Source organism: Athene cunicularia (assembly GCF_003259725.1).
Source record: "Athene cunicularia isolate RWA chromosome 1 unlocalized genomic scaffold, athCun1 chr1_part2, whole genome shotgun sequence".
In the NCBI taxonomy this organism is placed as follows: Eukaryota; Metazoa; Chordata; class Aves; order Strigiformes; family Strigidae; genus Athene; species Athene cunicularia.
In genome coordinates, this window is record NW_020799092.1 from 24,481,530 (window position 1) to 24,489,344 (window position 7,815).

General features: G+C 39.8%; 1 protein-coding gene across 6 annotated transcripts in view; it reads right to left on the minus strand.

The window, feature by feature from the left end:
* CCDC91 (coiled-coil domain containing 91) overlaps positions 1 to 7,786 on the minus strand; it is a 147,792-nt gene extending 140,006 nt beyond the window's left edge. The window contains exons 1-3 of one of the 6 annotated variants that reach the window (XM_026868470.1): positions 7,246 to 7,496; positions 6,379 to 6,532; positions 6,088 to 6,187 (exon numbers count right to left, since the gene is read on the minus strand). The gene's annotated coding sequence lies outside the window, so the exon portion shown is untranslated. Of the gene's footprint in view, positions 1 to 4,099; positions 5,279 to 6,087; positions 6,188 to 6,378; positions 7,497 to 7,725 lie in introns of those variants that run through there. The other 5 variants (XM_026868469.1, XM_026868472.1, XM_026868467.1 and 2 more) reach the window with 5 other exon arrangements.
* Between the last annotated feature and the right edge of the window lie 29 nt (positions 7,787 to 7,815).

Sequence of the window (7,815 nt, forward strand, 5' to 3'; positions counted from 1 at the left end):
TTATGGAAAAGTTACATTCCATGCCCCCCCCCCCCCCCAAAAAAAAAAAAACAAAAACCCACAAAGCCAAAAAAACACTCAAAGATAAAAGAACACCAAAGAGCCAGTCCTGAAATTTTAAATTTATTTTACAGCTACTGACAAAACTGCAGTTCAGCATTAACACAAATGGAAATGACAGGTGTGTGTGACCTGCTCAACTCCCCAGCTCATTCTACACAAAATAATTTCTCTGCTAACAAGCTGGACTGAATTTGGACCACTGATTTGGAAGGGACAGATTCTAGACCCCCATATCAGTATCTTCCTAAGGCATTCTGATCTCCCTAACCTTACCCCTTAAGAAGATCATCATAAACATTTTTAGTAAAAAACATACAAGCTGCAACACTTCCAGAAAAATTCAGAAGGACATCAAATAAAAACCAGTGGTTTGTGCTAACAGATCAAAATGCATGTAGTCTGTTTTGCTTTTTTGTAAAAAAAGAAACTGTATGTTCATTATCACCAATTTTACCTTAAAAAATTAACATGCTGTCAGTAGTGAAGATATTTTCTAAAGTCATCACCGTCTGAGCAAATATTTCTCCTAAAGTCACTCTGTAAATCCTCTAGAAGTGAAGCACAAAGTTTTTCCTACCACATTTAAAGAAAAAAAAAAAAAAAAAAAAACAGGACTGTCATTGGCCACAAGTTCTTGCCACATCACAGATGAAACCGTTTCCATTTTCTTACTACTACTCATACAGTAATCACAAATCTAATATGGAAAAGGAATGAAAACTGACTTTGAAAGTCCTTAGGTAAAAACACTGCCTTTCTGAAATCCAGACTTTCCAAACAAGGGCTGCTGAACCAAAACAAGGCAAAAGGTATACCTACAAGAAGATAAAGATCTGTTTCAACAACAACAACAAATACAACCCAATCTATTTATAAAAATCATATTATTATCTGTTCTCACCCTATGAACATAACACACTGACAAAATTCCAATATAAAATTAGTCATTCTATTCCGTAAAAAAGAACTTCCATTTGATAGAGATACATTTATACCTTCTGCAGTAACATAATGTTTTAAATGCTGAGAACATTTTCATCACAACTATATTATAAACACTCAGGGAGCATCAGAAATACAAAAAAAAAAAAATCAATTTAGAAAACAAAGACTTTTAGAAAGACTTAAATCCCTTAATTATTTTTCAGAAGACCACCTGCATGAAGACCATGATGACATGATCCCACTAATGCTTTGTCCTATCTCCACAGGCTGTTAAATGCTAATTACATTCTGTACCCTTCACCTTTCTAACACGAGTCCTAAAGTTTTAATGAGGTTGTCAATTGGCAAAACCTTTTAATTTTTTTTTTTACATTTAGCTAAAAAAAAAAATACATTTTAATAAAATTAATATTTACATTTTTGGGGGTTTACATTTCATTAATTCATTAATTTTATTAGTAACATTGATGATTGATAAAAACATTAGCAAAGCATATTGGAAACAGTGACAGTAAGTACAAATTCTACAATAACAAACTGAAAACCAAAATCCACCAGACTTTTAAAAAAAAGTAACCACACTGAGTCCTTTATATTTTTCATTATTTATCACACAACCTGAATCAAACTGGGATCAGTTTATATAATCATATAATGCAGAATCACATTGCCCTGATGTTACCATTCCCTTCAGATGCTCACCTAAAGCCAGAAGAAACCCCATTTATACACTGAAATTTCCAAAGTTTTAGGCCTTTTTCAGCATTACAGAAGATATGTCTCGTGTAAGTTTGTGGGCAGAGAATGCAGGAGACCAATTCTTCGTTTGTAGGAGGCACCTACATGCCACAATCTTTAAGAATACACTTAGTACTTTAAAAATAGCCTTTACAGACAGTAACAGTAATCCTCTGCAGCCAGGCTCAGGGGATAGTTCACGACAGAGATGCTCTGTACACAATGAAAGCCCCAAACAGTACCAGGGAAACACAAGCCCCAACCTCAGCAAGGATTAATGGTGAGATTTTCCCAGCCAGCAGGTACCTATTCTGGGTAGAGAACAACTGATGAAGAGTCTCTAAACCTGCTCACCTTCTTACAGATTTCTCCTACCTTCTTTCAGTGTGCCCAAAAGAACACGTGCAACAGCAAGTAAGTCTCCAGCTGTTATTTTCTTGAAAAATCCATAGACTGGGGCAAATATTTGTCATCCCCTTCAATTCACATTTATTCAGTATCCTCACCCAGAGCTGCATCTCTTCCCCAGAGTGTTCATAGAATAGATTTCAGTTGGAAGGGACCTACCATGATCATTTAACCCAACTGCCTGACCACTTCAGGGCTCACCAAAAGTTTAAAAATGTTGTTAAGAGCATTGTCCAAATGCCTCAAATTCTGATAGGTTTGGGGCATCGACCACCTCTCTAGGAAGCCTGTTGCAGTGTCTGATGACTCTCTCGATAAAGAAATGTCCAGTCTAAACCTCCTCTGGTGCAGCTTTGAATCATTCCCACACGTCCTGGCACCGGATCCCAGGGAGAAGAGCTCAGCACCTCCCTCTCCCATTTCACTCCTCAGGAAGCTGTTGAGAGCGATGAGGTCCCCCCTCAGCCTCCTTCTCTCCAAACTAGACAAACCCAGAATCTTTGGCCACTCCTCAGAGGACACGCCTGTCAGCTCATATTATTCATACTGAAGTATGAAATGTTCATTACATTTTCATACACGTTGTCACTTAAAACAGATGATTGCAAATTGTCTATTTTTCTGCTTCGATTCAGATCAAAAGACCAGAGTGCCTTTGGCTGTGGTGCCATACAACAGCTCTTAAGAACCCAATACTTCGTAATCAGAGCATGATTCTTGAATACATACACACACAAACTGAAACACAACCAATAAGCATACTCAAACATTGATATTCTCTGTGGTAATGCCACTGTGAGCTGTTTTTATAGAAATAACACATCACATTAAATCCCTTTTTAAGTCCTTTACTGAAGTAAAAGCAACAGCTCTAGTAATCCATACAGGGCTGCAACCTTGAAATCACATTTTTCAAGTGGAAGAATTTGGATTTGGATGTTTTGTTTTGTACCTTAACATGTGTTTGCATACCCTATATCCTTTCTTTCTTAATAGTTTTTAATATTTTCAGCCCTTAGTGCTAGTTCCAACTGTATTCCATGGACTACAAGCAATCTACTCTCCAGTCCAGATTGCTTTGCCCAGTACAGTATCTACTACAGCCTTATGATCCAAAGGGAAGATGAATTGAAGCAAAAAATCACAACATGGAACTACCTCTGCTACCAGCATAATTATTGTAACTTTATCCTAAAACAAACAAAAAGCCCCAACCACAACTGTTGCATAGTCACCTAAAATTAACTTACATATGTCCACAAAAACCTGCCACCTTTTCCAGAAGGACTGCACTGAAATACGAGATGCAATAATCCTGAAGGTGGAAGAATTGTACAAGACCTGACTTAGGTTTCCCTGTACCTGAAAACTCACCTGACTAGTTAATACTGGAATACTACAATGCCATATGTTGATAAGGAGATCCACAAAAATTGGCTAAAACGTTCAAATTTAGTTCTTTGATTGAGAAAAGTGCCGAACAGTTGAAAACATTGCATTCTAAAACAATTACCAGAGTTGCTAGTGGGAACCTTAAAAATCAGAATTTATTGCTTTAAGTAAGTGGAGGTTTTTAAAGCCAGTCTTCCATAAACTGCTTGAGGTTTTAGATCTTTTTTTTTTTTTTACTGTTAGCACTATAGTTTGAACATGCTTAATCTTCTTAAAACTGAAACTTAGAATGTTGAGCAAGTATAAGAGAAGACATATTTTATATCGAATGAAATTAGCGACTTAAACTAAAGCCATTTCCAGATTCTTCCCTGAAAGACACAACTGAATTGTGATCCCTTTAATAACAAATAGCAAAACCTGCTTTTCTTATATAGGCATTATACAGGCATGAGAAACATTTTTCTTTCTGAGGATCCAAACCATCTTTAAAAATATTACATCCATTCTTCTAGCTCTGTTTCAAAGACTTGAAAAGTTTACTAAACAGTACCTGTAACAATATGATCGATAGCAAATATGAGCCTCATGTACGCAAAGGCAGGCAGATGGCAGATCCAGCTGCTAAATAAACTGCAGAGGAGTTCTATAAAAATGCCATCCTTTAAAACCTCTTGAGGAATATCAATCACCACTTCAACAAACAAGTACAAGTAAAGTAATAACTTTAATTTGCTTTCTTTTAATTCAAAAGGTCTTCTGTGATTGCTTAAAAGAAATTTATGGATACGTAATTCTGCTTCTCCAACCATACCCTGTAATGGAATTCACATGTTTAAGCCTTGATTTCATCGAAAAAGTGCACAGAACTCCTGGAATTAATTTCAGCCACTCCAACAAATAAATCTGTCAACTGAACAATGTAAAGGAAAAAAGACTGCTATGTCAGAAAAGCAGAATTCTTCATGTTGGTCAATCCCAAAACTCTTCAGGAAGAAAGGATGTGAATCTTACTGTATATTAAGAAAGTCTAGATATTGTGTTATTCTACATTAAGAAAATTACAAATCACTTAATTCCTTTCCGTACAAATTGCACCACTTCTGGAGACTCAGGTCTGGTGAGCAGGTACCATTGCTTAAGGGACACCAAGGGATAAAGGAAGATTAAGGTTGCAATAGAGAAAATGAGAAAAACTAAGTCCAACCTTAAAATTTGAGGTGTTTATTTTTCCTAACACAAACAAGAATTATTTCCACAGAAGTTTTCAGCAGAGCGAGATGACCAAAACAGAAAACCACCCCCCAAGCTTGAATTTCTGATGTATCCTTATGATTATAAATATCACAGTAACAAACTAGTTAAATGTGACAGATGTTAAAATACAATGTCTGAAAGTCACCTTGCAACACTTTTTAGATAATCTACCACTCCCAATGCGCTTGAAGGCAGATTTAGTCTGCATGATTTAAAATTTACACCATCTGCAGCCTGAAACCTCTAGTGTGGTAGAGAAAAAGACCCACACACAAGAAAAAAAATCTGAAAAGGTATCAAGATTGGTTTAAAACAAGAGGTTTTTTCCTTCATTATGATGATCAAATTAGTTTTACAGAAGCAGGAAGAAAATGTAAGGGCATTTAAGTGTCAAAATCTGCACAAATGGACACTAGCAGATTACAAAACTCCCAAGCGTATCAGACCATCGCAGACTGAAACAAGCACCTTGCGAACCTGAACGGACTCGGGCTAGAAGGTGTTGTGAACTCTACACTAAAACGATTCTAAAAAAAAAACAAAAAACACAAGCTTGTTTCCATCATACCACAAACTTTTTTTTTTTTTTTTCCATTTGGTATTGCAAGCTTTCCTGGAAGTTGGTTTTCTGTAAGCCAGGAGGAATCAGGCCAACTGCTATGATACACACCATACTTAGATGTCTTAGCAGCTCTGTAAACATTTGGAGAATGCCAGTTATTGCCCTTATGATTGCGATCCAATTGTTCCTCTGGACCAGAATATGCACTATAGCATAACTGTATTTTGGAATCAACAAATCTACGTAGCTATCATCATCCTGAACGTCAGTCTGACACCACATAAACAGCTAACATTGTCTAGACAACGTATATTCTTCACCAAGCTCTGGCAGTAGTTGTGTCACTTGGAAAGAAACGTGAAGGAGCTGGTCTAACAGTCCATGATTTTCAAAGACAGGCAGAAAGCAATCAAGGAGCAAGTAATTAAATGCAAAAGTACTTAAACTGCATTGAGAGTTCTAGTGAGGCACTGACTGACCAATATGTGTCAAAATCCTTACGGAGTTTTATGTACGAACATCACAGATGTAAATGTGTCACCAGGTATACTCAGTTTTCAGTAATTTCTATCTCCAGGTAGAATTAAAATGGAATGAAGCCTTAAACTTAATTATAGCTACGGTCAGAATAACGATTTGGATAAAAAGAAAACGTGTCCAAAGGTGACAGACTCTCTTTTAACTTCCATTGTCTCAATTTGCTGTGTACAAAATCCACATACCTCCTCAGATGAGCTACAGTAAAATATCATCTCAGCTTTAAGGCAGAAGGAATCAGCATGTGGAGGCTGTGACGTCCCAGACTAACAGCAGAAGGCGTTACTGGTGAAGTTATTCACAAAGACATGTTGAGGCACACAGCACATAAATTACTCTCCTAGTCTCCCACATTTAATCGTATTCCTTTCAAAACAGTGTAAAATAAATTTGCACCAGATTCTCAAGAATATCTTTAAGAGGTTCTGAAAAAGACTCTAGGATTATCTACTGTTTATTGAGCACCCAGGCCTCACCTGTTTGACTAATGCTGTGATTTGCCTCTTTCAAATCCCACCAGCATGCAGTTCACTACTGCACTTGTTAACAGATGTCGTCTACCCTGCAAACTCTGTTTGAAAATGGTCAGCAGTCTGCTGCTTCTATTAGTGACTGAGAAACCCGAGAGCCCTGAAGAAAAAAAGTGAAGTACTAGAACATGAGCACCAACACTTACACAGACATCCAAGCCACGGATACGGAGGCACTCAGACCGAAGTTAAAGAAATGGATGCAGAAGAGCAAAATCAGATCAGGTAAAAGCAAAACAGCCAGAAAGTGCTGAGAACAAAAACAATTAAGCAAGTCTACAGAAACAGGTGTTCAAGCAGTGACAAAAACTACCTAAAGCTTCACTAAAATGCTGCAGTAAGATGGCAAGAAATGCATTCACGATGTGTAGATGATAGGCAAAAATAATTGTTAAGATAGGAAGGGAAAATTGCTTATAAGATAAACTGTAGCCTCCTAAGAACCGAAGCTGCAGAGAGAGTTCATCAAAGGAATGTCCCAGAGTAGGTTAAGCTCAGGTGCTGGGGTATCAAGAGGACAGACAATTCTATTATGAGAAGCCTCAAAAGCTAAAATGTTTAAAGACCTGATTTACACAAAATGTTTTAGATGCCTAATGATTCAGACAGATTTTCAAGAAAGACGTCCAACACCTAACTGCATTTAGAGTAACAGATACTGGGCACGCAGACAACACTGAAAAATCCGACTAGGTATTTCACCACAGCTTAAGGTTCCGGACAGTGTTTGAAAATTTGGCCACGCAGTTTGGCCTCAGAAGCAGAGAAGTCCTAGCTGAGGTTTCCAAACCTCTGGGCTAGAGAACTGCTCACAAGGTTCTCCTTCCTGTTGCCGGGGGTGGCAATGGTCTGGGCGCAGGGAAGGAAAGCTCCTGCTCTTCCTCTAAACTACAATTCGAGTCTCTCCGCAGCAACCCGTGAGTCACATCCCTAAGAACAGCCACCACGGCACAAGGGTGGCCGTACCGGGGAGCCGCAGCTGTGGGGACCCGGGGGCACCCCCAGAGAAGGAGGAGCAAGGCCTCGCAGCGACAACCCCCTGCTGCGGCCAGGCCCTACCGGCACCGGCCCTACCGGCACCGGCCCTACCGGCACCGGCCCTACCGGCACGGCCCAGCTCGGCGGCCCGCACCCCCGGTGAGGGCAAGGCAGGGCTGGGAACGGCGCCTGCCTCCCCTGCCAGGGCTATTCGGCGCGGGTGGGCAGGCTCTAGAAGGGAGGGAGGGCGAGGAGCGGCTTCTGCCCCCCCGGGAAAAGGCCCCCCCGCCGCCCTCCCGCCCCGCGCGGCCTCACCCGGATGTGGATTTCGCGCCGCTCGCTGCCCCACACGCCCCCGTCACGTGGTGCCGGCGCCTCACGCGCGCGCTGGCAGCCGGCCGCCGC